Here is a 23,540-nt window from a genome sequence, read left to right on the forward strand (position 1 = left end):
TGATAGAGCCAGCGTTTGGAAATATTCTAACATGCATAATTGGACACGCGTTACCGCTTCACCGATCCTATCGACTCTTTTGTTGAATTATCAGACGACTGGAGTTTAATTAAAATATCTGACGATGAGGCTCTAAATTAAGCAGGAGTTCCAACAGCAGGGGCAGTTTCCAGCCGTCTGGAGGAAGCGTCTTAAAATTCCCCCCTAGTTTATCCCGGAGAGGTCGTTGGTCATTTAAATTATTCAGACGTGCTTCGACCGCGTCTCGAACCTAACGACACTCCATTAACACTAATTTCCTGGTTCTCGCGCGCCCAGATCTAGAAACTCGTTGAAAAGTCTCTTGTCAGTGGTCCTGTCTCGTAATTAACACGTTTTCCTTAGTTTGGTAGCTACAAGCAACTCCGTTAGCAAAACTCGGGCGTCTCGAATTAGACATTCCAGGGGTCTCGATGAACTAAGATTTCGTTTGTTGGCGTAACCTTCGTGAGAGATTTCTGTCTCGTAAAATGAAACTTTCCATCTCGCATTGAATCATTTGATTTTTAGCACAAATGGATTTCGATGGACCTTCGGTCGCTGAATACTTTGAGAGAAATATAACTTTTAGAAGAATATTACAGCAGTGTACTCAAATGTACTTTGCGAAGGTGAGAAGATGACCTGCGGAAGTTTAAACAGTCTTCGAAGATCCGTGACTGAGCAAAAACGATTCGACGTTGTCCAGGTTCCCCTTACACACATTACAGCACTCCCTTTAAGTCAAAAGTCATCTTTTCAACTTCCAACTGTACATTGCATTTCAAAACATTCCTAAATTGAACAAATTCTTTTCGATTCGCACCTCAGATTCTTAATACTTGATACTATTTTTCTCAATCAGTCACCGGTATCATCTTACGTTCTATCGACAATTGGAAAGAATGCCTCTGGGTGGATTTTCGATTTTGCGATCAGAATTTTCAAGAATCGTTGCTGCGAATTAACGACGAGCAGTATTATTGTCGCGAAAATGCAATTTGTGCTCCGGAAGACGGATTTTTCTCGCGTGCATTCTTTCCAACCGCGTACAGTAGTACAAGTTCGCGAGAGATTCCGCTTTCGGATACCTTTGAATGCTATAGAGGGTGTTCCGCGTGTGTTGCAGCGATAAACCCCTTTTCTAGCCTCGATACTATTCGCCCGGACGTTGGTAAGCTTTTTCATTAGTTTCGGCAACGATTACTCGATCCTCCGTGTTTTCGGAACACAACACGACGGTGTACGCTAATTTTGGTATTATCGGTTCCTACGTACAGAGGCACGCCATTGGTCGCTAATCTTGACAATCTTCGTATCCTAAGCGAGTGCTCTTGAACTCGGCTACGAGGCGCGAAGGGTCCTCGGTCTGCCGACGACGCTATCGCGTTACGTCTCAGCCGTCCCGTGGCGTTTCGCGTTATCCTCGAGAGTCCTCGGCGGCCTTCGTGAACCTTAGACGAGCGTAAATTACCAGAGTGTAGGATACGCCGCGGTTGATGGTGTCCCTTTTCGCCCTGTCGTTGGAAATCGTTGAGGACATCTCGTGTTCGTCAGCAGTGGCGTCGAATCGTGTTACGTCGAGCAAAGTGTCGGATTCATATCAGTTTCGAACGAACGTCCGCTGTTCGATCGATTTCAGACCCAAAAAATACGCATGTACAGTACACGGAGAATTTGTTGACTGTTCAAGATCACCCGCTCTCCTCGTACACATTCAAGATAAAACCTCGAAAAGTGAAGATTTATTGTTTATTCCGATTTACGCAGATTTATCTATCCACTTTGTACTTATTTTGATGGTGAATTTTTTACATTATCCTCGATTCTAAAACGGACACGAAGAATTCTAAAACATTCAAATTACACACTGCAGATTTTCTTCCGCTTATTAATATTTTTTCTTGCTGTCACGGTTCGATACCATCCTCCGTTCTCCTGTAGCACCAATCGCGAGCAGAGAATGCGTCGATGCCGATTGTACGTGACACCATCCGCTTCCCTCCATCCTCCACCTGCTCCTTTCTCTTTTTAGATCAGAACGACATCGTATAACTTACGTAGTCTCCACAATGCCCCATGAAGACGTTTCCAGTTCGCTTAGATAAGAAGTGATATTTCTTCTGCGACGAGTAAAAAGCTCCACAGGGTGGACTGTTACGAAAAAGCTGGTGTCGATGAATCGATAGCTACTCCTCGTCGAACCGTTTTGACTCCGGTCTTGGAACCCGGTCAACGTAAAATTGACGAGCTATCGGTGAACGGTTCACTGAAACCGCGAGCAACCCTCTCGACAATTTTGCATATCGTTTCGACGATCCGCATGGTGTCCCTTTGAGAGTAACAAAAATTCCACGATCGATCCCACGGTACTTGGTAATTTTTCTATCGGAATACTTTCGGACTCGATCGGGTGTCGAGAATCATGAAAACGCTCACCAGGACTTGAAAATACAAGTATCGCCGCCTTCGAGCGACAAAATCGGGTCAGCCAGCTGTGATAATAAAGTCTTTAAAAGGCAACACTAGTGGATTTTTCCTCGTCGGAAAATTGAGCACTCTTCGGGAATTTATTCCCAGCGTAGGTTATGGTCGATTTGTCCGTGGTTTTTATCGATCGTTTGACATGTTTTTGTAGTACGAAAAATATTTTTTTTATAGTGATAAAGTAACCAATGGGGTTGCTAGGCCATTGCAAAAGAAAAGAGGTGTTTACCCGGACATAAAAAGGATTCGTAAAACTACGAGTAAAGATATATATACACACAAAAGAAATGAGTGCAATAAATAAATAAAAGAGTACAAAAATTGCGAGTGTCAAAGATTTGCGATGTGTTCGCAAAAAATTAGATCAAACCAACCTCAGATGTGTCGACAGCAAAGGTATTTCTATTTGCACCAGATACGTGCGCAATTAAAAGAGGAAAGAACAAATTAATTTACAAATATAAGTATTTCTCCGTTTCAAGAATTGTCGCTGAATATTTCGAGGCACCGAATACAGAGGCACCGTTAACAATTTCATAATTTTGAATAAAAGTTAGTTGAAATTCAGTCCTTTGGCAGTATTATTAAAGAGGGATGATTCGAAACGAAGCTTTCACCCACGTGTTCGTAGGAAAGAACAGTGATCGATATCTTACTCCACGACCTACACGAATGGATCTCCGTATAATGTGACACCACGAAATGGACAGAAGGTAGCTCTCGAGAAGCTGACTCACGAAACTTGATCTCAGACTGTACAATATTACGAAAGTACGAAGGTGCGGTAGGGTCAAATCGCGGTTACGTCTCCTGGCTAGCATTCCCTATTGCTCTCAACGTCCACCGCATATTATACGAGAACGATGAAGGAAAAAAGCACACACAAAATATTCAGCACCCTCGAAACTTTTTTCTCTGGTCCATAACCGAACCCCCATCTCATCACCGAGGAATTTCATCGCGCTGGAAAAGCATCCGAGCGATTTCGAAAAGCTCGCTTTCGCTCTCGAAAAAGCTACTTAACAATTAACGTTTGTTCCACGACGAAACCATAAGCTCGAAAAAGCAAACCGTGACAAAAGAAGGTAGGTGGCCACTCGTCCGACCATAATTAGCAAACACGGGACGCCATAGGGTTTTCTCGCGATTCCCTCGGCCAAAGGGACTCTTTGAATGCAGAGGGTTGCAATGGGGGTAGTAGGGTTGCGGAGGGCGTCGAGTATTCTCGAGTCGTCGTCGAAGTTACCACGGTGGCGTCGTTTCGACGCGTTTAGCTAACGAGAGAGGTCCCTCTGTTTTCTATGGAAACCGAATTAGCTCGCCGACTAGCCTGGATGGACAAGTGCCGCCTCAACTTGCTGGTTTCGCTCGGTACGTGTGTTCCGTAACTGGATTTGCGAACTCGCGCGTGATTTTCAGGAACGTGGAACTAGAAGGAATTACAAAGACCCGGTTTTTCGTTCATGAATCGACCTTGACAATCCGTTCGATCAAAGGTTTAATCGTCCATCCGATAGAGTAGTGCCTCTCTAGGTTTGTAAGTAATCTGTAACTAACGCTGAGTTGTAGATGCAATAGATTGATAAAGATTGAGAAAGAAAGAAAAATTTGATAAAGAATGACAGTACAAAATTGAAGAGGGAGAATTTGGGGAAATATAGGGACATTAGCAACTCATGTATTTTAATATTTTATGAAAAGTTTAGTAATAGAAAAGTATAGAATAGATAATGTAAAAATAAATAGTGTATCTATTGTTTGGACGTGGCTTAATGTAAAATATATAATATGAAATATAAATAACGTATCTTATATTGTTTACAATAATAATATTGTAGAAGAAAAATAAACGGTAACACTATAATACGTAGCCAGTGACGAAAGAAGCAAGAGGCGAGGTGCATCTGAGGTGCTATTTCCAAACCCAATATCGCTAACGAGTACCTATCCCCTATCGTACTTCGTGTACGAGGGATTGGCATTCCGAATTCCAACTAGCCTAAAATTTGAATAGACTATTCTATGTTTTACCTGTCTCAACATCCGAACAAACCGTTCCGTGTTCCCTGTCTATTCCAACAGCTTGAGAATATGCTCTGAATCCTCCATATTTTACCAGACTATTGACAACGTAAATATTCCATCGGTAGGGTAACATTTTTACCATATTTCGATTATATTATATTCGAGTACCGAGGAAATTTCGAACGAATTGGAGAGAAATACCGTGCACAAATCACGCGGTACGGTCTACTTTATTTAACCGTGTCGAAAATATTTAATCTTTATCGCGATTATTTTCACTATCCTCCTTCATGGTTTGTGATATTTCTAAACCGATCTGAAACAATTTTTTTCCATCCCGACATGGACGAGAAGCAGCTGTGGAGCGGAAACGCCGAGCGTCGGGCTTCATAATCCAGCGACGAGCTCGCGCTTGTTACGAGAGAAACAAAAATGGTAATTTACCGTGAAGGCTTCATTAAAAGTACTTTGATTTACTGGCAAACACGCGGGGGAGGACGCACGAGTCGCGAAATTAGCGCGCCATTTTTGCCGGACAATAAGCTTAATTCGCGGCAGCTCCCACGTGAACTTGCGGTAACATTATGAATTATTACATAGCGGTCGCGCGAAATTAAACATCGGACGAATTCTTTTCTTTTTTTCTATTTCCAGCGTCACTGTTTGAAAATAATAATCGCATTGGTTCGATGCAAACGCAATCGTGAGCAAAGTGTTCGAAAATGACCGTTTCTGGCGCTAGTCGGAAAAAAACAATTTTGTGCGTGCGTGAAAATGATCGTTTTTCGATATGGACCGAAAATGGTCATTTTGGAACTTCCTTCATGCGGTCAGGAAACTGTGGGAATATTGGGCTGTAGGGAGCCGTTTAAAATTGCCACTCGCAGGGGGGGGGGGGGGGTATTTTCCTCAAGTTTATCTTTGCTGTTTGAACTGGTATGGGCAGAGGTATATCAACTTGTACACACAAAGACGACACCTGTTAAGTGTTGTCGAGGAAAATATAAACGAGACATAACTGACCGTTTAGAGCAGCTGTAGAGCCGGTCAGTTGCATATGCAACTAAGATGACCGGATCGAGAAATAAGTGAGCGAGCAGACACATACGATCGGAAATTACAAACACAGAAACGATCACTATCAATTCCACATAAACTCCCATCATTGTAACCCATCGATCGCGCCAGGCACTCCATCTTCCCCCCTCGTTTGTTTCCCCTATTCGATTGTTTCGCACTCGGTCAACGCCAGTTTCTGCTAAAATTATAAAAAAGGACCAACGAAGCGGATCGGTTCCCTCGGACCAAACCAATTCAATTTCGCCCAACCCCTATTCGTTCGGCGTATTCAAATTTCATCGAGCTCCCGGGACATCGTTCGTCTTTTATAACGAATTTAGAAGCTTCCCGCTCCCGACTCGTCGCCCGGAGTTATTTCATTCTCCGGTTTCCTAATCCTGTCCGGCTCCGATACGTGAAATGATATTTTACGGATGGTCACTATTGCCCCCCCCCCCCCCCCCCGGTCCCCCGTCCCATAAACCCGCAAAGCTCGAATTTACAGCGTCGTATTTCGTTCGGTAGTCGCGTAGAGGCCAACCGAACTGGCTAAGATCGGACGCGATCGTATTTCTTAGAGGCTTGGACCCCTTTGAGGACTTTCTAGGGACCTGGACGACGTTTAACGACGTAACGACATCGCCCTTTAACCTGTAAACGCTTCGAGCGAAGTGACGACAGAGTGCAATGTAAACGACGGGGTTAGCCCGGCGTTTTCTATGTGAAGACGCGTGTGGAGTTCCCGGTCGACGATGTCGAGAACCACTTTGGAGGGGCAGTACGTGCGCGCGCAATTACGTGGCTCGCTCGGTTCGGCCGCGAAGAGTCGCGCATGCGCGCAACGGAGTGGGTCACGTTAGTCGGCGCGGCTCGCGCCATTGGCTCGCCAGGTACTGCAAGGAGCTATAAAGAATACTCCGCGCGAACCGTACCGCTCGTAAAACGCGTGTTCACGATAGTGACGCTATTAGTCAGCGGTTTACGCGCGGCAAAATCCTGACCAATGGCGGAATAACCGTTTTCAAACATCGCGGTATCGTTAAATCGGATTTTTTTCAGATCTTCGTATCGACCAGCGACGATTATTAACAGGGGGGGGGGGGGGGGGGGGGGGAATACGAACACGTTGTAATCGAGAAACGAATGCTGTGAAATATGTTGTATTCAAGAGGGTCTATTGAACGAATGCCTTTTTACTGTTTTACGTTTTACATTTCCAATGATGTCGGGGTGGCCTTGAGTTTTCTAACGGCCACCGTTTGTATGTAATATCTTTGTTACTGCATGTATTTACATTTGAAACGTGACAACGAGAAAAGGTGAACTAAAAATTAAATTGATCGGTCGTTTATCCGACTTTAGTGGATTCGAAAACAGCAAATCGGATATTATATTATTCCTGCACCCCTTTTGTGGTACTCCTACCGCCGTGGGATTGCGCCACAATCGAATGCAACCCCTTCGACGTTGACCTTAGTGCCTGGCCACGCGCCACCCCTATGCAAATTACCGGCTGCGCTTCTCAATAAAACTGCCGGGGACTCCAGGAACTTAATTATCGCCGGAAGTTGTGTAACGGATTGCATTGTGCGCGCATTTGCTCGCGGAACGAGAATTAGTAAGGGTAAATAACGATACCGGGGTAAGGGACGCGGAGAATTAGATGGAATCCAGCTGCCGTGACCTGGAAGGTTTAATTGATCCAGAGACGCCTCCGAACTAACAATGTTTGCTTTTTGATCTCTAGCGTTGACTCGTTTGCTGATTTCGTCAAAGAAATGGAGGAACGTCTAAGTCTACTTCGAAAGATCGATTTAATTTTCAAATTTACCGAGAAATTTATTTACCTTGATGAACTTCATAGCAGATAATGGGGTGAGTAGTTGGTGAACGTGTTACGTAGATTGTGGAGCATTTAAAATTCAAATTCCGCAACAAAAAAGTTATATCGTTTGGGTGTTCCAGAATCCCCGTTTACAAAAGTCGTTTCCCAAATTATTATAACGCTAAAGTCAGGGTTCTTAAACCATCCGTGAAGCAAGCCACACGCCGGAAGTAGAAGAGCTTCGAGTCTATTTGGACCGGGGGAATGGAGAGAAGACGGAGGAACTTATTTATTCAGATTGTCGCTGAGGTAGCGTCAAGAATGCCGTGCATGTAGCCGCGCGCAGAGCTTAAGCCGGCGCATTGTGGCATTGAAAATTAGCATTTTAAATGTTTCATTAGCGGCATATTAAGCTCAACTTCCTAATTCAACGGGAAGTCATTTAAGCACGGTGCTGTATCTTCTCGAGTGCGTTACATGAAACTATGATGCAATCGGGGCACTGTTACGCGATTAAACCGTCGATTTTAATCGAAGAGGGACACCAACCATTTAATCTTTCGAAAAGAAACAACAAACAGTGTCACAGTATTCTGAAGAGCAGATATGGAGCAGATTTTTGCGATATTGAAATTTTATGGAAAGTGAAACTCACTGCCTTGAAAGAAGACTTATTACTTTTATAGCACTGGAAGGTCGGTTCTGGGTTTATCGGACAAATTTCTACGATACACCGAAAATAGAACTGCACTCGTGTAAAACCAGCCAAGATAGAGTTAACAGAAACTCGGATAACGATACAATCTTTCCTAAGTAAGTTTTAAAAAAGTCATTAAAAAGAACAAGACAAGATAAAATATGTAAAAAGAAGTTAAAAAGTCCTTTACCATTTTGCGATACGACGCTCCGTTCTCCAGATATAAGCGTTTGAAGTTTACTCATGTGACCTCCGCGCGTCATTTACAAAGTCAGCTGACCGCGGCGCTCGCACGTCAAAGAAATTTCGACCGCTTGTATCTCGAAAACGGAGCTTCGAATTTCAAAATGGCAAAGGACTTTTAGGTTAAGATTTGCACGAGGAATTTGTCAGTCGCGTAGATTTTCGTCAATTTTTCCAAACAAAACTATTTCGATTTTCGCGCGTGGATTATTTTGCACCATTGATGAGCAAATTTTCGTATCTGAGAACACTGTAAGCTGTCCGAGAAACAGATCTGATGGGCGAGAAGAAGCGAACAAGTGTGAAAGGGAAACAGGGATAATATACAGAGGCATTGGAGTGCGTGAAGAATCCGTTATGCGCAATTTCATACTGCGGCTAATAAGTTCAAAGTAATGCACCGTGCCGCGCGCACCAGACAGCAGCAACGTGCCGTGGAAAGAAAAAGTCTGTGTAGTTCAGCCGCCGCTTGTTGATCGCATCTTAATATCCCTGTGGCGCGCGTGTACGTCCGTGCAGTCACGTTCCAGACCACCACCGTGCTAAAACTTCGACTTTACACTGCCACCACCGTGTGGCGTTAATCTTCCTTTTAACGCGGCTGAAACCGCGTCACAGCTGCTGTCTGCAATCGGGCCACGAAAAGTATTTCCTCCGTGGGAGACGTTGACTGGGTGTATTTCGCAAGACGTTGACGATAAGATTGCTGCAGCGATTTATTTTGTCCCGTGTTACCAAATATCAGTAATCGAAGCAGTGTGGCTATTTATTCATACTTAAAGTATAGTATACGGAGTGAGTCAGTATAAACTGCTACACAAAATATATAATAAAGTGTTTTATTAAGAAATATTTTACACGAAATACATTGTATTTCGAGCTCGATTGAATGCTTCTTCAATTGTTTTTATTTATTATACTTTCAAAGAATATTAAGGTGACCTTGAATGTGCTTAAGCGATAGTGTATTTTTCTAGTGTCGTGTTGTAGCCGATAGAAAAGAATGGTCTACGTGTTACACAGTTACACATCCACATTGGGGATGAAAAATCGTTGCTGACATTCTCGTGTCATCTTTCGCCGGTATCTCGAGTAACTATCCGTAACAATAAAGTACCATGCAATTTCACCAACTTGCTCGAGACACCGCATCAGTCTACGATCTGTAACCTAGAGTTGCTCGATAGAGGCATCGTCAGAAGCCTCTGACGGCTATTCAGTTGGAATCGGTGGCCGACAGATCTTCTTCAAATATCGTAGACGCAAGACACCGCAAGCAAGGGGATAGAAGGGAGGTTGTGCACGCGCTCACGGGGCAACCAATTCGTCTTTGAGCGCGCACAGGCTATGAGGTCCACACAGGTGTACACCGAGACGTGTAACCAATGTAGTAACCGCTGAAAGTTAAAGGATTCGGATCGGTTGACGTCGTATCCAGCAAGTGGCCCATGAAATCAACTTCGTGGTATACGACGGGTTGAACGAACCCGAGACGGCATGCTTTTGTAAAATATCAATTTTCCATTGAACACCTCGTCCTCGCATCAATGTTTAATTGCACAATGTTAAATTGTGGGGATGTCTCAGGTGGAGAATAGGAAGCTGCGTGAGAATGGCTGGAAGAAACGAATGAAGAATACATCCGAAAGAGGGACAGAGTGGCCAGGTCTGGAGAATAGTCCACGGTGGAATAGTTGTGGAGGATAGTATGTCTTCTTGGGTTTTTGAACAGCCATTCTTTCGGCTTCTTGACTCTGTGAGTAGCATAGAATAGAACTAACATAGTAGTAATCACTTCCCGTCTACTTGGAAAAATGTTACACTTCTGTAAAATTTCAAAATACAATTACATGTTCCGTTTGAAAAATATTACAAGACTATTCTTTCGAACCTTAAGTTTCTATAGTCATTTGAGAAGTTGTCAATATTGTTTTGATCTTGTGATCCGTTCCTATTTCACTCATGTGGAACCTGAAATTTGTACACTTACCATTTATTTCGTATCAATTTGCGAAAGTGTTGGAAATGGAGAGTGTTCGATTAAAAAATTGGAAGGAAAACATTGGTTTTCGATGTTGCGGTGCATAGCTCTCTTTAACAAAGGCGCATATCGATTTTGATGGCGCTCGAGTGCGAATCGAAAGACGCGGATGTTCGCGAAAGTAAAGACAAATATAACGTCCGGTCGCTGCGTTTTAATTCATCTGGCCGACATTGCACACACACGCACACGCCGTCGGTTCTCGATGTTTATCCAAGAAGCGTTTAATTTTCCTCTATGTTTGCGAGCCTCGAAACAATTCATCGCGTTTCTACTGTTCTCGCTGCGTAAAAATTTGCCCTCTTCGTTGGCCGACGAGAGCCACGACAAAGCTTCGTCAATTATTAATCGCTAATCGATGCGGCATTGACAAAGTTCGCACGAGCCGGGAGTAGTTTAAGCCGCGAATCGTGACGGTCGTCGTTTATAGACGACGAGCGCGATTCGATATGCAGAAAGAGAATACGAGAGTCGAGCTTATGGATTCGGTTTGTCGTATGCCGACGCACGTTAGGCTCGACACAGATTACGTACATGCGCGCGACAGCCATAGGCGCGCAATTCTTCGTAAACGTAACTCTGTTGGATAAAGTGTTCTCAAACCGCCACCTGCGAGACCGTATAGTTCCGCTTCGATTTTCTTTCTCCCATCGTGAAACGGAACATGATATTACTCCCAATCTGGTTTCGAGTCGTTTAATCTATAGTAGAACAAACACCACTGCGAACGATTACGATATTTGCGGATAGATAGCAATATTGGTAAACATAATACGGTGGTCTTGGAAGGAATGAAAGATTAAATTTGTGGAATGGAATTTTTGTATTAAATGTACAATATTCTATTAAATGTAAGATACGAGTTCTCCTATAGAGATAGCGATATTGATAAATACAAGTCGATTCTCCGTCTGAAATTAAACAAAAAAGATAGAAGAGAATTTTTTAATACGAGTCTCTGCTTCTGAGATAATCGTCTTTGAATATGACTTGAGAAATCAGTTGAGTCAACACCAGATAGATTGGCCGTTCAAGGTCACTCGACAGAAGTCTTCTACTTTCTACTTTACACTTTCACTCCTTGTGGCCTCTTCGGGAATAAATTTATTTAAATTTCTTGTGACGTACTATACTATAGAAAATTTAGTCACGAATATTTGTTCATAACTCTAATGGAACTTCTACCGATAAGAAATTAATATACACGGGAATATCTATATCTTTGGAGGGGTTTGAGTAATATTTGTAGCAGGTTCGTTCGACTAGACAAGAGATAGATGGAGGAAGCAATTTTTTATTAACTTTTTGCGGCCAGTTGATTTCTTGCCGACTGGAAGTATGATATAAGGAACTCTGCTTTGGCGAAGAATATATAATATTTATAACTTTCTGATAACGAAAATATGTTCAAAGAAGTGAAATGTAGTCTTACAATTTAACGTGACATATTCTGTAAGTGAGAAAGATTGACACGATAAGACCTAGAATCGAGAAAAAATTTCCCTCGTAACTTCTGAAACAGTGGTTCTCATTCCTAACAAAGTTGCTATTCCTGGAATTCTGTTCTACTAATCTCCTATTTTCTCGGGTTGAACAATGATACATTGTTCTGAAAATAATCATCTGGACATATCAATATTTAACCTATATTATTATTGGAAGCCTTTATCCATTCAAAAATTGCAAAGATTAAAATTAGACTTTTAATAAAATATGGGTGTAAATTGAGAAAATTTGGAAGAGACTTTCTCAGAAACGAAACAATAGGACATTACTTCACGTTTTCGATTCAATTTTTACATGCAGAGCCATCGGTATTTTCATCGTTACCCTCGTTGCGGGTTACTCTGTGATATTGCACTTCGTCGACCAGCGAAGTATAATAGTTTGAATGAACGATTCCCTAATTGTTTGGAACAATAGGTTCGCCAAGATTACAGGATCACTGTCGGATCTGGAGTGTTCTCAGCCATTTGGAGGTCCGTCTAACAAAAAGCAACTGCGTCTGAGTTGGTTTTCCTGGGGAGCTTTTCGTTCGATTTCAAACTGCCCCGAAAGATCGAACTTCTACCATTTTGATCCAGTTATTTCAGATGAGCGAGCTAGCCTCTTGATCGATCAGAAAATTCTCACTTTCGTCTACCTATTGAGGTTGTCGGAGATTTCTATGTGTTCGCGTCGCTGGAGATGGCTTCCCACCATTTTCGAATTCTCGGTGCTGTTACTCGGGTCATGACGGGGCCTATTAACTCTTTCGCGGTTGAAAATTCTTTCGAGCTCCAGCGTGGCAAGTTCCGCGGACTTCAATAAACCTCGGGAAACACTTCGAAGAGATTTATAAGACTGTGTTAACACTCCGGGTAAATTTGCCTGGGGAAAGTTTTGGAACGGTGCGCGGAAAGTGATGAGAAATTGCGGGGAAAAATTGGATTTAGAATGAACTGTTTACTGAGGGCGGTTATGAAAGGGAGAAGAATCTTTGGAACTCGTAAGGGTATTTATCTCCTTGTAAAATATCTCGAAGAAATACTACAAACATGTACGAACCTGTTCAAACAATACAAAAATAATGTACAAACGTGTACGATCATTCAGAGGCGTGTAAAAATATGCGTAAATATTTAAGATCATATTAGTAACTTGCACAAACACGTACGAACCTGTACAAACAATGTAGTAACAATGAACAAACATGTATGATCATTTTGGACCATATTGCATCTTCTACAAACATGTAGATTCCTGTAAAAACCAAATAAATGTGCACGAATATGTAGAATTGTTTATAAACATGTATAAGCATGTGGACGCGCGTAGGAACATGTTGAATCGTGTATAAACATATGAAAACATATAAACATACACGTAGGAACATGTTCGATTGTGCACGATTATGTAGAAACATGTAAACACACCTGAGAACATGAAAAAGCATGTGAAATTGCCCAAAAATATCTAGAATCGTGTACAAACATGCAAGATCATAATATTGTATGCAGAAACATGTACGATCATAGACAAACATACGACAACGTGTACAAACACCTGGAAACGCCTCCAAATATCTAGTATCGTGCATAAACACATGATAATGCGTGAAAACACCGTCAAACATATTCAAATACGCACAAACACGCCCAAACGGTGTTCTCTCAGCTTCCATCCCTGTTCCTTGAGATTTCTCCCTTGGAAGAAGCACGTTTCCACGTTAATCGCATTATAAACATACCCAGAAACAACAACAGCACGGTCTTAAAATTGGGGAAAGCACGACAACCGTGTCGCGAAGCAGATCAGCGCCGGCCCGGTTTGGAGTTTCCAAGCCACGTCGCTTCATTATCCACGTACAATGGCTCAAAGAAGTATTCGTGCTCCATATCATTAGAAAATTCCCCTAACCTACAAGTCTAATTTTAATGAAACTTTGTGCACGTAAAACATACAAATAAAACCAGAAAATTCAACATTTCTTCCTTCTTTAATACTATTTTTTTTTAAAGATTTTTTCACAATAAATTAATAGAATACCAAAAATTAAACATATTTCGTAAAAGAAATTTTGGTTGTATCTCGTACGATTACGAAGTTACAAAGAAAATGAAAGTCGTTGTGAATCAGCCTTTACATTATAACTTTCTTTTCGATTTTTCAAATACAACTTCGTAATAATTCGAAATAGACCAAAACTTTCCATATGAAAAATGTTCAATTCTCAATGCTTTACTATTCTGTTGCAAGAACGTTCCAAGAAAAGTTGCATTAAAAAATTGGAAAAAAAAAACATTCAAGACTTGATTTCACCTTAAGAAATTTCCTATGGACAAATTTCTGTATATATCTACTATTACACTCTACATGCACGCTTTCGGTAAAATCAGTCTTACAAGTAAAAGAATTTCTTTATAATACATCGTACGAATATTTTTCTCAGTCGCTGTACACACGCGCTGATGGCCGTCAGTTTGGCGGAACGTACACACAGCGTGGAACACGACTGCCATGGATAAGTACAGACATCGTAGACACGCAACCCTATTCAGTAACCGGAAGATAATTAGGCGCGTGCATTAAACGACCATCTATCGCGCTGGTTCGAGGAAGTGGCCCATGAAACCCTCGGTTGTCCCGTTTCCCTTGTCGCGGTTGATGACGACCTTACAGATTGAGAGGGGGGCCGAGGGTTGGGTCCCGAATGTTAAAAATGGCGTGACGAGGCCCCGTGAAGAATTTTAGCCGCTTTGTCGCTTTCGCGCGCCCAACACGGTTGCCCATATAATTAATTTTTCAGTCGTTTTGGAATTCCGTTCTCGCGTGCCCGCTTCCGTTGCCCCCCCCCCCCCCCCCCCAAATAATTACTCGCGCGAACGTGTTTCGTGCGGTCGACGCCAGGTGGTGATTAATTCTTCGGTTGTCTGGTTAATTTTAATGCGTCTCGGAACACGCTACGCCATTGGGTCGATAGATCCACTATAGGGGCTCTTAGACGTTGCTGGCGAGTTCAGAGGGTCTCCTTCGTTTATGTAGGACAAATATGCGTGTAAGTAATTATTCTTTGGTTTTTTTTTCTTTTTTTTTGGCACGCGGAGAAGAAGAAATTGCGTTATTTGGCGAATATAATTATGCTCGCTCGGTTTTGTTCTTCCTCACGGAGCCCCGGAGCATGAAAGGTTAACCGAAAGAATGTGTGGGTAGAATTAAACATAGGTACTCAAGTATTGTACGAATTACGAGTGTGTGGAGAATTGTTGAACATGGATAGAATTGTACAGAAAGAGCGAATACACATTGTGAAGAATTTAGGGCTGTCCAAGTGCAGAATCGAGTCTCTGAAAGATGGTTCTGTATCTTTTTTTTTTTTCAATTTTTCGATCCCTTTTTTTGGGTAATTCTCGCGGAGGAATCGTTAAAAGCTCCATCGTGGAATTTTTCGCTGAGCTTTCAACGGTACTTACGGTGCATCGTGCCAGTTTCTTTGCGTTAAGTTCGTAACGGGTTAAAAAGTATCAGCATGGCTATAAATTTTGTATCTTACCAGCATGTTTCACGGGCGGATCTAAGCGGCAGTTAATTTTCCACCTTTTCCTCGGCATTGTTTTTTATCCTGGTAATTTCACTGTTTCGGTGTTCTCTTCGACGATTTACAACAGAACCCTTCGTAATCCGAGACGATCGGAACCCCGTTCTTCCTTCTCCGCCACTACCCCCCCCCCCCGGATTACAGCGAAGTTTTAAAGACTTTAAAAATCCTCGGAAAGTAATTGCTCTGGTCCGGGTTCGACAAATTACGTTAATTGCCTGGTGAACGCGAGATAAGGAAATTCGAAGGAAGTTACGAGAAAGAAAGATATCCCAACACAATTTTTGCGTGCTAAGAGCGATCTTCAATTACCCTCGGTCTTCGTAACCATGATACGATTCTACGAATCGAATGACAAAATCGTTCGATTTGTTCCTAAGGGGCAGACAATTCCCGAAAGAACGGTTTAAGAATAATTAATTTGACTAGTTATCTACTGAGTACTGAATCATACTTAGTGTACAAACTCTTATCGAAACTTTTTTAAAATATTCAACATCTATAGAAGGATTGTCCAGTTATCGAATTATTCCTAAATCATTGCTATCATACGTTCTCCTAACAATTTCAGAGTCTGGACCAAAAACATGTTCCCCCACTCCTCTTTTAAACTATGAACTCTTATCGAAAATTTTGAAAATGTTCAACTTCCACAGAAGGGTTATTCAAGCAATAAATCGTCTCTAAATCTTTTCTCTATTCCCCTGACAATGTCTCTTTTATCTTCATTGGATTAAAAAAAAAGTTACTTCGACATTTGCATCCCTCTCTCAAAGCACGGTCTCTTATCGAAAACTTTCAAAACACTCAACACGTACACAAGGGTCAACCGAGCAATTATTTCTAATCGTTTTTCCACATTCTCCCAACAATCTCTGTGACAATATTTCATAAAGTTACAACGTTTCATCCCGTATTCTTTTTTTTTTTTAAATCAAAATTTATCAATCTCTGGCCAAACCATTGACAAACATCTCGTTATACACCCTGTGGACGATAAGCAATGGAACAAAGTCTGATCATTATTTTTTTAAATAGACTATCTGGTGTATTCGACGTAAAACATTTTGAAGTCTCGAATATCGTCGAAGAAGCAACGTTTGGAATTCATTCGTTACAGGGCGATCATGTTCTCCCCCAGCTGGTAGGTTACAAGGCAAACGGCGAGGGATGGGGATAAGTGGGCTGGAAGATGGTGTCTACGACACTTGGACGCGTCGGCCCGTTGGTTTCTCATCGTTGAAACAAAAGGGGCTGCCGTTGCTTAAGTAAAAGTCACGTTCGACGGTTACGGCAAGTGGCACTTGCTCGAAACAATCACGAATGCACGAATTGGGGCTAGGTACGCCTCTTGTGGCGAACCGAGGCGCGTTTAATCGTCGCGAGGATGTTCGCGCGTGGCGTCAGATCCCCTGATAGGAGGCGTGTGCTGCAGTTATCAATACGCGAGGCAAAAAAAAAAAAAATGGTATGAACAGCAAGGACTAGTACCGATCCGAGCCCAACTAGTAACCCTTTTGTAACGTTCCACGATTGCAAGTTCTGCGACGATCGTGAGTATAAAAATATTTTTTCAAAGCTTACTGCAAACTTCAACCGTGGAAACGAACGTTACTTTAATTGAACGTATAGTATCGTTAAAAAAAAAAAAGGTCAAAACAGCCTCTAGCCTGTTCTAGTTTTGGAATCCTAAAAATTGGACGATATTTCAGAGATTTTTGCCAGGAAACTATTTGCCGCCCCGAATATCAAATTTTATTCGTATTATTTATTTACGTTCTGCGTTGAATATTATTATTTGTCATCGAAAAGAGTAGTCCTATTCGCTGACAGAAATATTTTTGAAATAATAAATAAGTTTCTTATTTATTTTTTGTTAGGTTCTAATTACTTTTATGTACAATTTCTGAACAGTAAATAAGTATTATTATTATTATTATTATTATTATTATTATTATCTTTATTATTATTTTTATGTGTGAATCAATTTATTCGATTCACTGGTAACAGCAAAGTGTACGTTTATATGCAAAAGGTCCAGGCAGTTAAATTTTATCGCCGTTTATTCCGTTATCCTTGCTTGTAAGAGGGGTTGTTGCCAGTGTTCGATTTCAGGTGGGAAGGAATGTCGACGAACCGATAGAAGAGTTGTAAAACCGGTTGCAAGGGCCGCAATAAACAGTCTCATTTGCTTTCTCTTATAAAAAGCGGGAATTTTACGAGGTTACGCAACACTCCGAAATGTCGTCAATATTTTGGGTTTTAACGCGGATCCCTGTGTATCGCGGTGGAGTTGTACATCGTCACTTTTAATCTGCAAATTGCGAGGCAAGTTTACGAGCACGTGCCTCGATACTGTAGACGAAAAATATAGATGTACATTACCAAACGCACAGTCGATTTTATTCTCCACCTCGTCCGCTACTTCCTCTCTCGCGTTGTTCCATCGCGTGGATGCTCGAAAACACGCTTTCGATTAAAAAACGATGTCAAATCTGTGTGTTTCCCTTTTATGAATTATAAGGGAAATGAATATATACAGATGTATATGTAAGGTCGTGGGTGTGTGTGTGTGAGCGCGCCCGTATATATATCAAAAGCGCTCGCAGGATGCGATATGAAAACCGAAGTTAAAAATTGGGGTCGTAAACGGAACCAAGGTTTAGCGATCGATGCCACTCGTTCGAAATATCGAACGAAAATCCGAAAAGCCGCGGGATTTTCAACGGGGCGCTTTTCATTACGAAAAAAGATTAAAAAAAAAAATTGAAAGAAACTATCGCAACACCCACTCCGTCGGCGCTTTTTCATTTTGCCGTGGCTCGCAAAAAATCGAGGTCGACGGTGAGCTGACCGAACGAAGCCCCGGGCGTCACCCACGGGATGCACCGACCGGCCGGACACAATCGCTAATTAGTTAATTACGGGAGAAAAAGAAACGCGGAAGCACCTGTCGAATTCACTGCCGCGATTTTGTGTACAGTTCGTACAGATTCGGGAACAAAAATGTCCGCAGATTATTTTTACAAACAATCACGAATGCGTTGCAGTCGTTTAAACGTCTACAAACATCTGCAACCATGTGCAATCTTCGATCGGTAGAAATGTATATACGAACGTGTAAAAGTATTTGCAGAAGATACAAAATCGTGTAAGCACACGTGAAGGTACGTACGAATACCAACACACATGTACACACACGTGAAAACGTCCAAACACGTCCAAACACCTCTTACGTAAACACGTAGAATCGTGCAGTGACACGTATGAACATCTACAACTATATACACAAATATGTATATATAACCGTATGCAAATGTCTGTAGACGTATTCTCACCAGGGAGTACAAACACGTGCAAATATATTGCGCGCAAACACCGGGGAACACCAACATTTACAAATGTGAATCATTTAAATACGGGCGAGTCGCGTGCGAATGCGTGCAAATACATACAAATATATGCGGCCACGTGCAAACATATTGAAACGCAAACAAACGCCTACACACGCCCGTCACACAGGCCAATATGCCCGCCGAAAACTTTTGAAACGCTCTATGTGCGCCATTCTTATTCGTTTCGTTGTGGCGCGACGAAATCGTGATCAAAGTGTTTCGCGGGGCGTGGAGGAGGGGGTTACTGGTCAAGTCCAAAGCTCGAGCGTCACCTTCAGGATGTGCAGTCCGATGGAAAACAATCGCTAATTAGTTAATTACAAGGAAAAGAAGGAACGCAAAACCCCGTGGAACCTCTCCCAACGATTTAGAGTACGTTCACCTGGCATCGGGAACGAAAAGAAACTTGCGGGGCGTAAGATAAGCATTAATTAGCGAGCTTGCGATTGCAGAAAAATAGAAAAGCGCCGATCCGTTGCTCGTTTCTTGAAAGCTTTGACGACTACAAAGACGACGACGACGACGATGGTGATGGTAGCAGTGGTTTTTTTCCCCACTCTTGTATTCGGCGCGCGGTGCTAGGCTATAGCGCGGGCTGCAATCTGAAAATGGGGATGGACGGGGACGGTGGAGGGAGTACGTGCGACAGAACCAAGCCTAATCGATTACATTATGCCGGATGTAGCGTGCACCGTGGCTTGATTATCGCGGTAGCGCTACATAATACTGAGGCTGCGGAAGGTTCGGGGTCCCGAAAACTGGCCTGGTGTGCACACCAGAGCCTACCAAAGGGAAGGATGACATTTAGACAGAATTTAGATACTGTTCCCGGTTTGGTTTAATAACAGTGTCCTGCTTCAAGAACGCGCTCGACGTCCCGGTTTTAGATTGTTCGGTATTATATCTCCCCTCCTCGATCCTACAAATAACGATAATAATATATTAAACGGGAAATATTCCCTTTGTTCATTGATTACTTCGTGAGAACAATAAGCGTCCACGCTTCGAAATTGGTCGGTATCAGGTGCAGTAATAAATGTAGCACGAAATAAATCATTTCAACGATTTCCTCGGCGTTTCGTGCATGACGTATACCTCGCGACTCGAAAAAATGCACTTACCGTTGAGACGCGCTTATCTCACTTTCAAGTACACACTTTTCGTTAATTACGTAGAAGGTACACCTTCTTGTGATGATAATTTCGATATCGATTAGAAAAAGAAAATCGAAGTACAGTTTAATTTTGTTTTTTTAATTAACGGTAAGTTATGCAACCGTTAGGTCGTGTAGATACTGTTAAAGGTTATGTTACATGCTCGGCTATTTTTCTTTGCAATCCCTATGGTACAATTTCATGAAATTCATTCTTTCGACACGCGAACAGGACATATGTACACTGCAGCGTCGAATGAGCACTACTTCGGCCGACAATAGCCAACAAATTTCATTTGCAGTGACAGGGCCACGAAAACAGCCAAGAGTTCTGAATAGACTGCGGATAAAATCTAAAACGATGTTCTACGAAGAGGAAAATACCCTTCCGCGAAACAAGGGGAGTGCTGGACGTTCAGTGAATCCTGCTGTCGGCTGTTTCGTGGAAGTTGTCGGAACGAGAAGTTGAAGGGAAACGTTAGACGGTGTTTTACAGAAGGAATCGCTCGTTTCCAGCAATTGGTCGAGTGGAGTTAGCAACTGAAAATGAGACCGTAACTGGATTTCGAAACGCTCGGTATCGTCTGCGATTCTTATTAACCCGTTAATAACGTTTGAAGTGTTTTCTGAAAATTTCAAGTCGGACATAATCGTTTCTTCTCCGCTCATTCGTTCGCATTTCCGTTCCCCTCGTAACAATTGGAAAACTCATTTTCATGGGCGAAGGTAAACAGGATATGTTTTTCATTCGCCAGAAATTAATTGAACAACATATTCATGGAATCCAATCGAGAACTCTACGCATAACAATGCTATGTAATACCGGCGCGACCGATATTAATTTAAACGGAATTGCGGGTCGTTTGTATACATTTGAGTCCAGTTTCCAATTAAATATTTTTCGAATTTTAACGCAGTCCGTGCGTGGATCGGGTTCTTTGTGTCGATGAAGTTGGGATTGTTCTACGTTGTGTATTTTACGTGCACGATTTTACCGCCCGACATGAATGCGTTCTTATTCGATAAGGATACCATTCCGTGACCGAGAAAGAATTCCAGGGGTAGACAAGCTCGTCTCTGGAGTAGCAAGATAAAAACGAATGTCGCGGGTATCTTCGCAAATATACATTCACGAGCAGAGTCCTGTTTGCTTCATTTACGTTGGTAAGTAGAAAACATTGTTACGGCCTCTTGCATGGCAAGAGTAATAAAATTTAGAAATTATTAACGATGCAATAGGAACGAACACCGAAGTACAATGAAAAAGAAAATAATAATTCACGGAAAGCTTCCAAGCTGGCTCATTTTGTTTCGTCCGAATATAAATGTGTATTTATTATTGTAGATCCTTATTATTCGAGATTATTTTTACGCGCAAAGTAATTAATTTTGTTTTTAATAATCGATATGCTACAGCCAAGAGAATGTTGAAAATAATATTTTTACGTCGATATGGGTTTTATGCGGAAAAATCATATTATTCTGTAACGAGTTGGTTTACATTTGGACGATGTTGGAATCAGGAGCGTTTAAAATAATACGTTTACGTCGCAACAGATTCTACATGGAAAAATTATATTATTCCGCAACGCGCTGATTTACGTTCGGATAAATTTTAACGCTAGAAATGAACTAGTAAATAGCGGTGCAATTATCGAAGTTTACACTTATCGAATGCGAAGAGTATCTTTCTTAATCGAGGGAAAAGGAAAAAAAATTCTAGACCGAGAACCTGACAAAAATGTCAACATTTAATGGCACACGTAGGGAACGCGGGCGCAGTTTAACGTTGAAACGACCTTCCCCGAGAAATACTGGAAAATACGGGCGAAGTAAATTGAATGAGCGCAACATAAATGTACCGAGCGAGCGTGCAATTAATTTTTAGCGCGACGTCGCGTCGTCGACTTCGGTCTCGCCTTGCGAAAATGTTTCTTACAATTCCGCGGAGTCAGAAGTTCCTATTGTTTCGCATGAGTAAGCAAATTAAAGGAGACACACGTACACGCGGTCTCTATATGATGAGTTATGGAAATACGAGCCAACTACCGTGCGCTCTAAACATGATTTTAACGAACTTAATTAAACAGGAACTTTGGATATGGAAGTTTTCATCATAATTCACGGGGTGGTTCCTCCATGATGCTATTCGGTTGGATTATGTTGCTCTCACGTTTTCAACAACTTTGCGTCCCTCTTCTCGTCCACAATCCTTCGGTTCTTGTTCAAACGTAGTTTCAAACTGTGAAAGCAAGTTAACGGTACGCACGCGTCAATTTTGCGATCAGTTCCCGTGTGCATCTGATCGGAAGCTCCCAGTGGTGCAATTTACCAAGTATGATAGAATTTCGTGGCAAACGGATTTGAAGCGTCGATGTATTGATTTTCTGAGACACCGTGGACTCGTGGAATCCGGTACCAACGACTGGGCGAATCCATGTTGTCTGTTGCAGACAATTCTGAGCACTTGGGCTTCTACGCGAAAGACTTTGTGGACGCTTGATACCTGATATTGATCACCGTTAACATATGGAACCCGTTAAAAGGGACTTCGAATCCGTGGAGTCTGTTACAGATGACTGGGGACATTGAGGATATTGGGGCGTCTGTACCAAAGATTTGGGATTCGTGAAACATGATCACGAACTAATGGAACACGACATCGATAACTCCATGTACATGGAGAGGACGTCACAGACGACTCACTACCCGTGAAACTCGGCAGGAATATTCCTGAAGGTGTAATCCATGTGTGTGTGACCACTAATATCGGACATTAAAGGTCTTCAGGTTTAATGGAGTAAACCTTCGTATCAATTTCCGTGAGAGTAGAGTACTTGGTGTTGGGTTTCATGAGTCGTGAGTCATTGATATCAGGTTTCATAGATCCAAAGTTGCCGATATTAGGTTTCTCGAGTCCTTGGTATCGGGTTTCACGAGGCTATGGTTCAAGGTTTCACGAGTTCTTAGTATCGGGTTTCATGAGTCCTTGGTTTCGGGTTTTACGAGTCCTTGGTATCGGGTTTCACGAGCGTTTGGTATCAAGTTTCACGAGTCCTTAGTATCGAGTTATACGATCGCGATTCAGGAATCGTGAGTCATTGATATCAGGTTTCACGAGTCCAGAGTCGTCGATATTGCATTTCACATCGCTAAATTGATCGGTATAATTTTTTTCCATGTCCTTATTCATCTCAGAGGCGTATTAGATTTTTAACTTGAGTAACGCAACCTGATAAACTGAACTCGTATAGTTCTCCATGAGTTTTTCTAAAGTAAAATTTTAAATTTCTGTTTAAAGCGAGGTACGAGACTAATGCACGAACGTATGTAGCTTTATGGAAATTATAATATTCGTAAAGCGTGAGACACGGCGAATGGCTATACCGTGAAAGTGACACTAACAAGCGTAATTAACCAGATAGAAAACTGAATGTTTAAAGCTCTGCCGTAACGTGTCGTGTGTTAGTGATATCTTTCGCTAAAAGTTGTACTAGACGGTTTCACGAGCATCTCCCAA

General features: G+C 42.0%; 1 protein-coding gene and 1 long non-coding RNA gene across 4 annotated transcripts in view; both read left to right on the plus strand.

Moving 5' to 3' along the window:
• The window catches only part of LOC143145887 (neural cell adhesion molecule 2), a 416,497-nt gene that overhangs the window by 145,623 nt on the left and 247,334 nt on the right, over positions 1–23,540 (plus strand). The window lies entirely within an intron of this gene.
• Positions 6,745–7,704, plus strand: LOC143145484 (uncharacterized). Its single transcript, XR_012991700.1, has 3 exons — positions 6,745–6,850; positions 6,952–7,464; positions 7,555–7,704. It is a non-coding gene; the product is annotated as an uncharacterized LOC143145484 (long non-coding RNA).

This window comes from Ptiloglossa arizonensis, chromosome 4, assembly GCF_051014685.1.
Source record: "Ptiloglossa arizonensis isolate GNS036 chromosome 4, iyPtiAriz1_principal, whole genome shotgun sequence".
NCBI classification, from domain to species: domain Eukaryota; kingdom Metazoa; phylum Arthropoda; class Insecta; order Hymenoptera; family Colletidae; genus Ptiloglossa; species Ptiloglossa arizonensis.